Below are 14881 nucleotides of genomic sequence, written 5' to 3'. Positions count from 1 at the left end.
AGAAATTTGTCATATTTTACATTTTTACTACTTGAGAGGTTGAAAAAAACAACGAAGGCGGTCTTTATGGGTCCGATACTGTAACGATTCGCACAGCACAGCATTGGTACGATCGATTTCGTTTTGGTGTAGTGGATGTCGAAGATACACCCCACTGGTAGGCCAATCGTCAAAGAAACCGATAAAATCGTCGAAATCATCCAAGTAGACGGGCATTTGAGCATTCGCTTGATTGGCCAGGAACTGGGTAAGGACCATAAAACCGTTTGGAACTATTTGCAGAAGATTGGATTCCAAAAAAAAGCTGAATGTTTGGGCGCCACACGAGTTGACGCAAAAGAATCTCTTGGACCGAATCAAAGCCTGCAATGCACTGCTGAAACGAAACGAATTCGACCCACGCGAAAAAGATTATGGTCGAAGCGCGGCGATCCGGCCCAAACCATCGTCAAGCTCGGATTCACGGCCAGGAAGGTTTTACTGTGTGTTAGGTGGGATTGGAAGGGAGTCATCCGCTATGAGCTGCTCAACTATGGCCAGATCCTCAATTCGGTCCTCTACTGTGGGCAACTTGATCGTTTGAAGCAGACGATTGACCAGAAGCGGCCAGGATTGGTCAATAGGAATGGTGTTCTCTTCCACCAGGACAACGCTCGGCCTCACACATGTTTGATGACCCGCCAGAAGCAATGGGAGGTCGGATGGGATGACCTATCGCATCCACCCTATCGTCCGGACCTGACCTGCAAATAAGGGGGGGGGGGGGTTATAAGAGGGGGATAATGAAGTTGCCTTCTAAGTGGCAACAAGTTTGCGAACAAAACGGCGCATATTTGATTTAATAATAATAATAATAATAATCGTTGGCGCAACAATCCATTTTGGATCAGGGCCTTGAAGTGTGTTAGAGCACTTCATTCAAGACCGCAACGGTACACTAGGAGGCAATGTGGTCAGCATTGCGCTCGCCCGAGATTATTACCCTGATTTGACTCAGGTACTCATTCACAGCTGAGTCGACTGGTATCCGACGTCAAATCACGATACAAATTCCATTGCCACCAGTGAGATTTGAACCGCGACCTTCTGTACGACAGCCTTGCGCTCTAACCACTCAGCTATCCGGACACTATTTATTTGATTATTTGATATATTTGATTTAATTCGGATAATTTTAAGTATGTTATGTTTGAAATGTTTGTATGTTTGAAATACACTTTTTTGTTCAGTATAGTCTCTGTGAACATTTATACACCTGTTCCAACGAGATTCCAATTTATGAATTCCATCCCTGAAGTGAGAATCAGGAAGGGCTGAAAAATATGCTTCCATATCGGTTATGACCCCATCATTTGATGAAAAACGCTTTCCACGCATGAATTTTTTAGGACCGGTCGCTAGGGGTGAATACAATTCGAATTTGAATTCATGGATTTTAACCATTGTCAAAATGTTCTTGTGACACGATGCATTGTCCTGATGAAAAATAAGTTTTTTCTTCTGCATACCTGGTCTTTTTCACGAATTTTTTCCTTCAGCTGGTCTAAAAGATTGCATAAATATCCAGAATTTGTTGTTTTACCAGTTTCCAAGTGATCCACAAACAAAATTCCTTTCGCATCCCAAAAATTGATGCTAACACCTTTTTTGCCGATTTCTGGACACGAACTCATTTTGGAGGCGAAGAGCCAGGTTCACTCCATTCTTTGTCTCTTCTTTTGATTCAGAATCGTGGTGATAAACCCAGGTCTCACCCATAGTGATGAATCGACTTCCAAAAGCCACTTTATACCTTCGAAAACGCTCTAAATGTTGCTGAGAAAGTCTCATTCGAATATGTTTTTGTTCCATTGTTAGCGAATGCAGGACCCATTGTGAACACAGCTTTTTGAAATCCAATCCTTCAGTCAAAATGTTGCTTACAGTACCTAATGAGATGCCTAGGGCTTCCACTAAATTTCTTTCAGTCGCTGGACGATTTTCCAATACGATATCCTGTATTTTTTTCTACGATTACTGGTGGTGTTGCTGTTTTTTGACGTTCTTGATGTGGATCGTCTTCAAGGTTTGCGACCACGTCTACATTCAGCAACCATCTTTATACTGCACTAATCGAAGGCAAAGAGTCCTTATACACTTTCAACATTCGTTCATAAATTTTCTTCAGTTTTAAACCATCCAAAAGTAAAAATTCAATCACTGCACGATACTTGATTTCTTACATTGTAAAAAATACTGTGACACGTCCATACTAAATGACTTGTAAACGAAAAATGAATTGGCAGATTCACATACGTTCATATGAAGAGTGTACCAACATAACAAAAACAAATTCGACTAGTAGAAACGCCATCTCTTATCGAACCGCAAAACTTTTCGAACCTAGTAGTGATATTGGGTCTCCTAGTTTCAACAATTAAAGTATATTTTCAATTTACCTATGAACGGGGTTGTTGTATAACAACCGTATCGGTATCGATCCATCCTCTCGCAGCCACTGTTTAGATATGTAGATAGCACGTAATCGATCAATGAAGGTAACGCCTTTTCCTTTAGCTACCAGATTTAAACTTGGTATAACTGGCAATTTTTCATTCATTTTTGTTACTTCGAAGTCCGGACTAGCATCTTTGACGAAGGGGTCGTAACTAAAATTATAATGAATATTTTAGATACTTTTTACATTTTAATATTAATTGATTTGTATTTTACTAGTCATCGTAAGAAATGCGAAGATTCATCTTAAATGCTTGTTGTACTGTCGTAAGTTGAATGGCTTTTCCTGGTGTCGTAAAGTAAGAGGTAATTGAAGTTTGGAAAAAGAATATTATGAAAGTGCAGAATCCAAGCCAAGATCCAAATATTCGACGAACATGTACAGTTCGCGGTGTCGTTTCTTGGGGTTGTCCTAGCAAAAGACAAAGTGAAATATAAATTTTCTTGTCTCTTCATATTCTTTTCAAAAATACAGAATGTTTTCTCTCTAGCTCGTCAATCATTAATATTTGTCACGAGGTTTACGCCAATGAGTGTTTTTATTGCCCACTGAGTAGAAGTTGCGAAAGAACCATTTTCGATGGTGTAGTCATGTCATTGGGGTGGGGGTTCTCCCAAAAACTGTTTACCTTGGGTTTACACGTCGACTTTAGCTAGAGCAGACCAAAGGAAGTGTCTGGGGTCTCTCCTTTCTGTCTGGGGTATGCCGAAGCTGGTGGTATGGTATCTTATAAGTAAGTGCTATTGCGCGTGTCTAGCCTTAAAGCTTTTCGGATAGGAGTTTGTTGAATGAGGGCCAGATCTTCCTTGACATAGCGAATGTAGTGAGCCTTCGCCATCTGTAGTTAGAGGTTGTCTAGTAGTTTGCTTTACAATCACCATTGTGACATACTGAAGAACTGTCAAGAGCTGAGGCTACCAGGACAGTCTGGTCTTACTCATTTCCCTCTATGTTATGTTGGTATGGCTTAGAGCTGAGAAAATGGTGACGTAAAACTTGTCGCCCTGACTGTCCAGCGCGTCTCTGCCTACCACCCTGGAAGATTTCGGGGCGAGTACAAGCCCCAAAGCGGCTTGGCAGAATGAATAGTAACGAACGTGCTCAGTGAATTGCCAAAAACAAGAAAAAAAAAAAACAAAAAAGAAAAGCTTGGCAGCTTATTGCACAGAATAATTTCTGAATAGGATATTAGTCGGAGGAAACTAATAACGCCATTGTTCAACAACAGTGAGCTGTTTTCGTATAAATTGGGGCCGGAAACGGCGTTACGTTTGTAAAAATCAAAGAGTTTAACGGTTAAAATCCAATACCCCATGTATGACTAACTCCAGATACAGCGTAATTTAACAAAACAGATACACATGAAACGTGGAAGCGTTCAGGTACGTAGGTATCAGTGACCGTTCCGAGGAGCTCAATTAGCACTGTAGTGTGCCGTTTTAATGCCACAAACTTCTAAGACAATGACTGGTGTTATGAGAGTAAAAAGGCAGAGTCTACTCGGCTCAGATTCTCAGAGCCAGTTCGTAGCATTCACGAAGGAAGGCAGCTCCCTCAGACTGCAGCTAGAGATTTCTGTGAGGTCCTTAAAGAATGGTTTATCTAACATTCGTAGCCTGGCTCTAGTTAGAGCTGGGCAATTTCAAATGAAGTGCCTAAGGATTTCCCCCTCTTCTTCGCAGCTTTAGCAATACGAATTGTAGGGTACGCTGCATTTGGAGGCATGGTTCCCTATAGGCCAGTGTCCCGTGCAGACGGTCGTAATCTTGTATGTATTTGCACGCGTCTGGCACAAGAGCTGTCGTGATCGCTCGTTGCTCGGTAGTGGTAGTGAATTCTACCCTTAATCCTTCAAGGCTGGACTGTGAATTCTTCGTACCAAAAGTAGAGCCAACTTCTCGCTGCTGTGAGCTTATCACTTGCACAACGCTAAGTGTAATGATAGTGAAACTGAAGCACAATCTGACTGCGTGGATGCCCTATACTCCAACAAGGAGCCAACAGGAAACACTATTAAAAATTGCAGTAAACACCACTACCAATTCACTGGTCAGCTCGACCATTTGACTAATCATCTAAGGGTGTAATGCGTCGATGCCTCTCTTGTACCGGTGGGCATCAGTAACCACTTAATAAGGGACAACTGCTTGGAAAAAAGGAAAAGCCTGACCAGTGCTTGGAGATTTGGCGTGGCAGTTACAGAAGTCGTGGATAAAAATTTGATGAGAGAAGCATACTCAGAAGAAACGTCAAACATGGAGATGTCAACGAATAAATTACAGTGCAGAGCTTCGCGAACTCAGTCCGGTCGGCTTTTGATAGTGGGTAAACGGTCTACCAGCGGTCCATGCCCAATGATCGCAGAACCTTAGTAGTGGGAATCTTGGCATCAAATGATACAAGCGGAAGTCCGCAAGTTTATTAAGAAACGTATTACGTTGGCGTAAGGCAAGTGTAACAAATGTTGTTTCATACCAGAATGGACCCTATGGTCGAGAAAGCAAAACCAATTTAAAATTTTTACCTAACAAAGCGGCTGAGTTGCAGATAGAGTGGCATGCTACTCAGAGCTATTTGACGTGGTTGCTAATAGTTATTCGGATTGTTGGCACGAGAATACGGCGTGCGATGAATTAAATGCAAAATTAGAATTCCAAATAAATAAATAAAGAGGAGTGAAGCACATAAAAAGGATTCGAAGATTTTTTGAGAAATGGCACCTAGGAAATGGGCAGACAGGAGGAGGATATGAGCGGATATGATCATGATTTCCTTACAAGGCGGAGGGTCTAACCTAGGCCCTCTTCACACACATCTGAGATGGCAATGGGTGACCTGAATGCTACAACACCTTGCTCGGACATGGGGAAAGACGGTCTTGGCTACCGTAACGATAATGGTGGGAAATTTGTGCATTTCTGCAGCTTATACTGCTTCGCCCTTGGTGGCATATTGTTTGAGCACAGAGCCTGCGGTGCACTGTGAGAGCAATTAGATTGATAGCGTTACGACCAACAGTAGATTTAGCAGTTGTCCCCTGGTTGTGCCTAACAAGGGAGGCGCCCAAATCGGCCTATAAAGGGATCCCCAAATGATGATCGTTTACCTTTGCTAAGGTATTTCATCCATCACTTCCTGCAGGATGGGATAGCCCCGAACCCAAGTTCAACATCGACCACCTGTATGATACAGCTATCGCTCGACAGTGGGAGAGCCAGTCTGACAATATCGATGAACGTTGGGTCTCCATCAAAAATTCTCTTTTCTTGGTTTGCAGGTCGTTGACCGCGTCCCCAAGTGGATCTGGAAAACTGCAGGATCGCTGAAGCGGATCGATGAAGGAACGGGTTGGAGGTTTCATTGACCATTTCAAAGACGACATTCCGACAAGTTAGCGTAGTGGGCGTCGTGACAAAAGAGAATTTGTAATTGAACTAGCCAGGGAAGCGGAAAATGCCGCAGAACACAATGATTTCAAAACTATGTACTACATTACGAAAGAGATTGCATGTGGTCACTCTAATTTTTCGATGGTTCTGGTCCATGGTCCGACGAGCAGCTAGAGAGGCATGAAAAATACTTTACCACGTTTCTTAATCGTACTACATCCGGCGAGGTTCTTTTCTTGTGGGTAAAATGACTAGTCACCGTAATGTGCTGATACGGACTGTTCTTCCAAGCAGTATAGGAATCATTTCGGTCATCAATGCACTTAAACGGAGTAAATCTGCTAGGATTGATGGTATCCCCTCGGGGTTATTTTTTGCTGCACTTCCGCTTACAGCACATCTGATAATTCCACTCGCGCGAGGTTTCTGGGAACCCGAGACTATTCTCAGAGAGTCGGAAAACGTCGTGAAGATTCCAAAGAAGGGTACCCGTTCTGAGTGTGACAATAGGTAGGACATTTATGTGCTCCTTGCCATCGCAAAGATATTGGCGAAAATAATCCTGGAACTCATCAAAAAACATCTCGAACGCTACATCGACAGAGAGTAGGCTGGTTTCCGCTTCAGATCCTCCTACATTGAGCTCATCAGCACCCTACAGATCATTTTGGAACAGTGCGCCTCGTTTCGTCTGCTTTTCATCGATTTCGGGAAAGCTTTTGACAGCATGAACAGGAAGCGTATCGGGCGTGCTGTACGCAGGGAGAGTATTCCTATTACTAGAGCGACATATGATGCACAAAATGCTATATGATGCACCGCGTTAAATTTCGGAAAATTTTTGAATCCAAAGCGGAGTTCTTCCTTTTATCGGTGGTGTTCTTCATGCTACCTTGTCCTTGACCTTAGCCAAATGGATTTGGCACGTTATATCCTACCAAGTAGTAAATAGTAACCATATAGAGATTTGGTAGCGGTAATAGAGACCTGAAGGAGATCTTAATGATGAACGTGGTCACTGAGAGATGGGAACTAGCTTGTAGTTGACTGCGCATTTGTAAAGATGCAAAACAAGTTGCTTGACGAGGTGAGATTGCATGAGGGCCTAAAAGCGAACTCCTCCCGTAAGGTAATATGCCAATTGTGGTCTAACTAGGACTTGACTGGAGAGAGGGGGCTGTTTTAAGCTGGTGCCTAGTTTCAAGATCAAACTTCATCGAAGCTGGGCTATTATAAAGGCGTCGTAATACTTCAATGGTCCGTTATTGCTTGAAGTTGGAGATTCAGGAATTCTCATTGTATAACGTCGGCAGTGGAATAGAGCCTATGACTATAGTTTGCATTTTTTCTGGATATACTCCTTTGTGTGAATAATCTGACAATCCTCGTGGAAGATAGAAAATAAATACTTACCAAGAAAGAGTCGAACTAAAGTTGTAGAGATATATCCAATTTGCCCATAATGTCGACTGTCAGAGGTTTTAATTACTTTTGCAGCCAATAACATTGCAATTGCTGTCGCAAGAAACACTGATATGAAAAACACTTTTCCTAGAAGGCTGGACTCCTGCAAATAAATGCAGAAATTTTTAAAAAAGTTGAGTTATTTAGGAATTTTAAAAATATTTAACCATTCATTAAGATAATTTTATCATTATTTTATTATGTTATTTGCATATTCTCGCGTATAGAACTAGAGGAAGTGCTCAAATGGGGCTATCAGAGATCAGATGAGGCACCATATTTGCCAACTTCAGAGGGTGAAAACGGACCATAACTAGCGGGAAAATAAAGATCGGATGGACATGGAATCCGGCAGATGGCATTCCATATCGGAGCAATGTTGCGACCTCTGCAAGGAGCGGGAGCTTTGAAAAGTCATAAGCCAAGTAACCTGATTTACAGATTGCAAGCGCAGATGATACGAAAGGGAAGAGTCGACTTGTTGCTCTCGGCGAGCATTGTGGAAATAGGATGCGCCCAATCGTGTTATTCCGATACATCAGATTTCGAGATGTTTTAAATCATACGCCTTTATGTGTTTTTCGAGAACAGCTCGCTACCTAGAAAACATTGTTGCAGGCGCTAGAACAAGAGATCTCTTCAATGGGGAATTGGTCAACCAAACTCTGGCGAAACGTAATTCCGAGTGCTAACTGCCAAGATGCAACTCATTTTCCCTTATATCGGTAGTATTGCCCTAGCTACAAAGGCACTATCCGCGGCATGACCTCTGGTACAACTAAATTTTCCGAAGTTACCTTGAAGGGGAGGAGCGTTGAAAGCTTCAAGCAGCAATTCTGCCCGTTGGCGGAACATCAGTTTGTAAACTCCCACCGGGATGCCATCAGGGCCTGGCACCTTCTTGATTTCCATAGTGAGAACCGCTTCTTCGAGTTCTCACATTGTGAAAAGGGGGCAATCCTCGAAGCTTTCCGCGCTATCTAGATCAACCCGTACAGGGTGTCTGGGGAACGATACCCGCACAATGCGGTCATCTGGTCGGTACTTAGTATGCAGGGCCTCCGCAGGGCCTCCGCAGGGCCTCAATTTTCTGGTAGCATGCTTATAGCCAAGTCCCATCGGGTCCTCATTCACCTCGTTAACAAGGTTCTGACAGCCGCGAGCTTTGCTTTTATTTATAGCGATGCGGAGTCTCCTTTTTGCAGATCTATACTGTGCCTTTATTGCACATGCCTCCTCCCTCCGTAGGTCGCAATTTCTGTCACTCACCAGTACATAGAAGACGTCAATCACTTCGAACGCGATGTGCTGGTGATCACTTGCCGAGAAGTCTTCTAGGACTCGCCACCCGACCACTGATGATGCCAGACATTCCGACGCAAAAGTGATTTCAGGAATGTTTCCTTCACAGTCTGGGCGCTGAAACGTTGGCGTGAATCCGGTATTTAAAACTACGAGCCCGGCTCTCGCCGCTATTTCCAGAATCCGTTTCCTTTTGGAGTCTGACTGAGGTATGCCGCACTTAAAGCTACCGCCTACCAGGATTCGTACCTCGTGATCGAAACTGCGTCCTCCAGAGCATCAGTCCAGCATCGTCTCGTTCGGCGTTAGGTAAACACTAAAAAACGTTATCCCTAAATACCGGATCCAGACAAACTCATTCGCCGGCCTTCGGCAAGAACACGAAGTCGAACGTCGTCCTGAACCCAGATGGTAGTGGTGCCCGATAAATCAAGATGCCATGGGGACGGGTCCTTGTTTCCGTATTGCCCACTAATCAGCACTAAATCAGCATTTACTTCCGCAGCGAACTGTGCTAGCAATGGTGAGCGGTTGCATCCCGATACATGGTAATTTGTAAAATGCGGATCATGCTGTTCGCATCCTAGCCCTCTCCAATTCTGCCTCGAAGATCAGATACCGCCCCGAGCCCGCAGTGTGTACGACGCTCTCAGCAGACGCGCCACGATCCTCTGGAGAGAACAGAACTCTCGCTTTCGTTGTAGGTCTTCGCTGGATGACCTACTTGGCCGCATCTTCGGCATGCTGTTCCTTGCAAACTGCTGACGTGTGTCCATAGTCCAGACACTAATGGCACTTGCAGACACCTGCATACTACCCATCCTATTTTGATTCTCCCGCTGCTAAGGAGTTTCCTCGCTTTTTGCTCGAGGACTTCCACCACGGCGAGCTTTTGGCCTCGAACATTTACAGAGGTGATACCTACCCCTGCACGCTCTATCGCTTCTTCTATTTCGACCTTTTCTGTGAGGCAGTCAAGATCCCGGATTTCTAGAGAGCACATAGGCTCTAGGCTGAAAACAAGAGCTTTCTCCCCAAATAACTCCAAGACCGCTTCACAGAACGGACTCTTGTTAGTCGTCTGTGGGCCTAGTTCGACGAGAACTCTGTTTTAATAACAGGTGGCAGTAGGGGCGGTTGTTTTAGATTCGGAAGGATATGGTAATTGAACTGAGCTGAAAGTAGATGGGTTTTGGTCATCATAGCGCACAAAATTATGTTATTTAGCAGTTCAGGCGGTATTTGGACTCAATAGATTCTTAGACGGGTTGCCAAACATATCTAGTTCCAAGTAATTTTGGGTCCCTAGTTATGGTTTTCAGTCGAAGATGAAGTATTTGTTCCACGAGTCTTCACCATGTTATCATTATGATTGCTAAATGAGGTGATGAACAGTGGGTCGAAGGCCGAAGCAGCTGTGACGAGGGGTGTGGCCGTCGGTGGGATTTCAAGAGATGGTGTTCCATTAGTGAATTTTTTCCTCCACAAGCCGAACTCCATTTCCTTCCATTTGCATGAGGTCTATCGGTAATTACTTCGGGCTATAATGCCAAGTGTATTTTATATGTACACCATTTCACTGCCAGTTAAAAGGTCGCCATCGTCCACGACACTAAACGAAGATCAGTACAACCTATCTGCGACCAGACAAAACTGGAAGACGGCTTGTCTACTTCGATGAATGCAATTACGGGTACTCAGCACATCACTAACAACATTGGAAATCAGGGAAAGGCACAGGACCTGACGACATCACATCTGAGCTCTGGAAAGCGAACGGCTGGGACCCAATACTGTGGCTCAGTGAATTCTTTAATCGGGTTATTCAGGAAGGAAGAAAACCATCTGACTGGCAAGAAAGTACCAAAGTTACAATATGGAAAAAGAAAGGTAGTCTAGCAGAATGTTCAAATTACCGTCCGATCTGGTTACTTTCGCATACCATTAAGATTTTTGAATGCATTCTTGACTACCGTATTTTCGAAATCGTTGAAATAATCGTGAATCAAACCGGATTTGTCAAAAACTGCGGAACTACTGACGCATTACACGCTGCGCGGTTACTCATGGAGAAACACCGTGAGAAGCATCGCCCTCTTTATATTGCATTTCTGGATCTAGAGAAAGCGTTTGACCGTGTGCCACACGAACTCATTTCGTATGTTCTACGACAACACTTAGTGCCAAAAGAACTCTTGCACTGGGTTCAATTGCTCTACCTCGATCCGAAAAGTAAAGTTTGAAGCAGAATGTTCAAATTACCGTCCGATCTGGTTACTTTCGCATACCATTAAGATTTTTGAATGCATTCTTGACTACCGTATTTTCGAAATCGTTGAAATAATCGTGAATCAAACCGGATTTGTCAAAAACTGCGGAACTACTGACGCATTACACGCTGCGCGGTTACTCATGGAGAAACACCGTGAGAAGCATCGCCCTCTTTATATTGCATTTCTGGATCTAGAGAAAGCGTTTGACCGTGTGCCACACGAACTCATTTCGTATGTTCTACGACAACACTTAGTGCCAAAAGAACTCTTGCACTGGGTTCAATTGCTCTACCTCGATCCGAAAAGTAAAGTTTGAAGTATGGCGGATGTATCAAAATCGCTTCGTGTCTCTGTTGGAGTTCATCAAGGAAGCGCCCTCTCACTACTCTTCTCTGTACTTGTTGCGGACACCGTCACACGGAACATCCAACGTCCAGCGCCCTATACACTGCTTTATGCAGATGATGTTTTCCTAGCATCTAATAACAAAAATGATCTCGAGCAACATGTCCAAAAATGGAATGATCGCCTCATGAACACGATCTCAGACTGAATCTAAACAAAACTAAATTTTTGACGACCAATGAAACAGACACAATCACTGCTAGCGGCAGTGACCTGCCCAGGACTGAGCGATTTAAATACCTCGGGTCAACGCTATCAGCAAATGGAGAACTGCGTTATGAAATTGCTTCACGCATTAACGCAACCTGAATGAAGTGTCGTTACACAACTAGGGTTCTTTGTGATCGATGTATCAACGAACGCCTCAAATCTAAAATTTACCGCCATGTCGTCCGTGTACCGCTCTCCATAGTTCTGAGTGTCGGCCAACTATAAAAGACAATGAACGGCATCTTGCGGTAATGGAGACGAAGATGCTGCATTGGACTAGTGGCGTGACATGTTTTCATCACTTTGGAAATGAGGATTTCCGCGATGGATATGAGGTTACACTGATCGTGGAAAAACTGCGAGTGAGGCGTTTTGGATGGTATGGTCACGCAATTCGTGCGAACGAGAATTCACTTGCCAAGATTGGTTTGAACATCGAAGTCAATGGTAAGCAGCCAAAAAGCCGGCCGAAACAACGGTGGCTTGACACGCTGGATGAGGATTTAAAAGGCTAAAATGGCGAAACCGATCACGACGAACCGACCCCGCTGGTGAATGGGACAAAGACTGAAGAAAAAGAAGATGTGAGGAGCGGCGAGTGCATGACAGCTCCGTGCCACAGAGCTAAAAATTCTATTGTCCTCTGTTTTTTAGAAAGCGATTTAAATAAATCATTGATTGATAATAGTCAACCTCATGCGCTTCCCACTCGGATTTTTGGGTTGGGTAGTTTCCGGAAATTCACGTCGAAACTAATATCAGTTTTGGAAAGTACTAATCGAGACCTTTCATTTGATACCCTACACGACTATATTCGGTGAATTTTTTTTAAATCCACCCTTTGCATGAATGGGGAGCCGCCCTTTGAAATCCGCCTAAATTTATGCCACTCACTGTATGCGTGGGAATCCATAGTTCCTATCTGTCCAGCAAGTTTCGTTCGGATCGATATAGGCGTATTAGAAAAAAGTGCGTGTGACAGACAGACAGACCGGGAACCGTTTCGTTTTACACAAAACCTTAAAAAATACTAATTATCCTTAGCCTGGCAGCCCAGTATCTGAATAAAAATTAAAAAAAATTAATGCAAAGTACTTACAACCAGGAAATGTGTGAAAACGGCTGATTTTTGTCTTGGATTCATCCGAGGGACGATCCACATCATAAAGTTGTAGAGGTACCAGCTGGAAACATCAAACACAAACATTCTGTTCGCTTCAATATGAACTGCTCCAATTGCCATATCGACTTCATTTCTCTATATTTCAAATTAGAATTTAACTCTATAATAATATAGATAAAATTAAGAAAGAACGACCTGAAGGTATCCCATGAACCCTGTCCAAGTTCTATTCGGCAGTCGATCGCCAACAATGGCATTTACGTATACATATTTAGGAACAAAGTTCATATATTTCGCCATGGTCCTGACGAATTCAATCTTTTTGATTGAATTGATAAAATAATTAGAAGATGCGCACGATAATTTTGCAAACTTATTTTTCGAAACTAAAATTAAGAGAAAATTCCAAAATCATACCTCGATCCCTGGGTACCGCTTCCGGTGAATGTCAATAATATTTGGTGGCCACAGTCCCGTGACAATTTTTAATTCGCACTTGTCCAGATTCCTAGGAATTTTCGAAGGAAACAATTTGCTTTGCAGTCTCCCTCTTTTAAAGTAATTTGAGACATTCCTTAATGGAATATATCGAAATCCAGATTTTTCATTGAAAGTCGCTATTATTTTATCATTCCTCGCCGAATAGTTTCCACACATTTTATTCAGATATGGGAAATTCGTTATGAGGTTTATGCTTGATTTATTCGAATTGAGGCTCAATATGAAATAATTAAGTATTCGGTACTTAATCAGAAGATGGCCAATGATTTTTAATTCCCTGAAAATAGGGAAGAAATATGTTTGTTCTTATTGACTATGGATATTTTAGGAAATATATAGAGTACAAGAAGAATATGTAGATATCTAGGGAATATCAAATTTGTACTTACGTTTGCGGAATGTGGTAGAGAGGCAGGATAACGAATCGCAATCGTGAGTTAAATAATTCAAAAATCTGAAAGTGAATTAGATATTCCTCCATTTCATAATATCCGTTGAATAGGAGAATGTAGGACATTTGCTTATATTGCACAATGGCCCGAAAGCCTTTCCACCTATGAAAGTGATGCTATTAGTGGTCGAAGGAACACTCAACACATCTTCATTCACCCTTTAATCCTTTTATAAACTTTAATTGTTGTTAACTTGCCAATCACCGTTACGTCAAGTTGAACGAAGTGTTCGGGTCTTCCAACAATCAACACATTTTTCAAACTCTCAAGCTCAACTATTCCTTTCACGCAATTCAAAATCAAATCGCACTCTTCAGAGTTAATAATATTTCGGTTATTGGAGAATAATTCGACATTACCAAAGGAGTCACTTAGTAAAATAAGAAATAATAAAATGCGACCTCTGGTGCGACTTTCCCTGGCCATCGCAAACCTGCTTCTTCCAGGTAAATGGGAGATGCCACGTATATTAGGATTTCCGGAGTTATAATTGTGGCGCATTTAATTGATTTCGCTGTGATTTATTACATAATTATTTGTTTGGAAACAAAATGCTTTTAGTCACTTTTAGGCATTAATTATTAGTTGTAACTTATTTAGGTAGAAGATGGGGATGTTTATGTGTTGAGTGTATCGAAAATCATTAGACTAGATCTGCAGTATGACCTAGACCCGCCCCTGAACTAAAAATTTTCTGGGTCATTGTCACTCGAGTGACGCAAGCACCTGAGCTCCTCGGCTTGTATTATTGTCAAATTCAGCCGAAGATCCAAGCTTAAGGCCTTAAAGTCGCATCAGTAATGATCTGAAGTAGTGAAATTTTAACCCCTTCATTTGGAAGTTTAACAACATTTTCTTCCGTTAATTTCTTTGCAAAGTCAGACCATAAGGTGGGAAGACCAATTTAGATACAATCAATCAATCGACGACATCACCTTCAAAGTATTGATTACTCCACTAAAATAACGATTTCCTCAGGAGAATGTGGACTAAAAGTCAAGTTGAAGTAGAAAAGGTTAAACAGTCTATTGAGATATTACTTCCGTGAGAGGAGAGTAAACAATCCCTTCATAGTAAGATTCCGGTGCAGGTTGGTTCAGATAACCTGAACAATTTTCCATTCTTGCATACATTTTACACTTTTGATAAGTGGGTCAAACGTTATTATAATGGGGTGAGATGGGGCAGAACAAAAGGGGTCGATATACCATGCTCTGCTTTGGAAACTACTGTAACATACATACATATCATAATCACATTTTTTT

Source organism: Hermetia illucens, chromosome 1 (assembly GCF_905115235.1).
Source record: "Hermetia illucens chromosome 1, iHerIll2.2.curated.20191125, whole genome shotgun sequence".
Lineage (NCBI taxonomy): Eukaryota > Metazoa > Arthropoda > Insecta > Diptera > Stratiomyidae > Hermetia > Hermetia illucens.
This window is presented reverse-complemented; position numbering follows the sequence as displayed.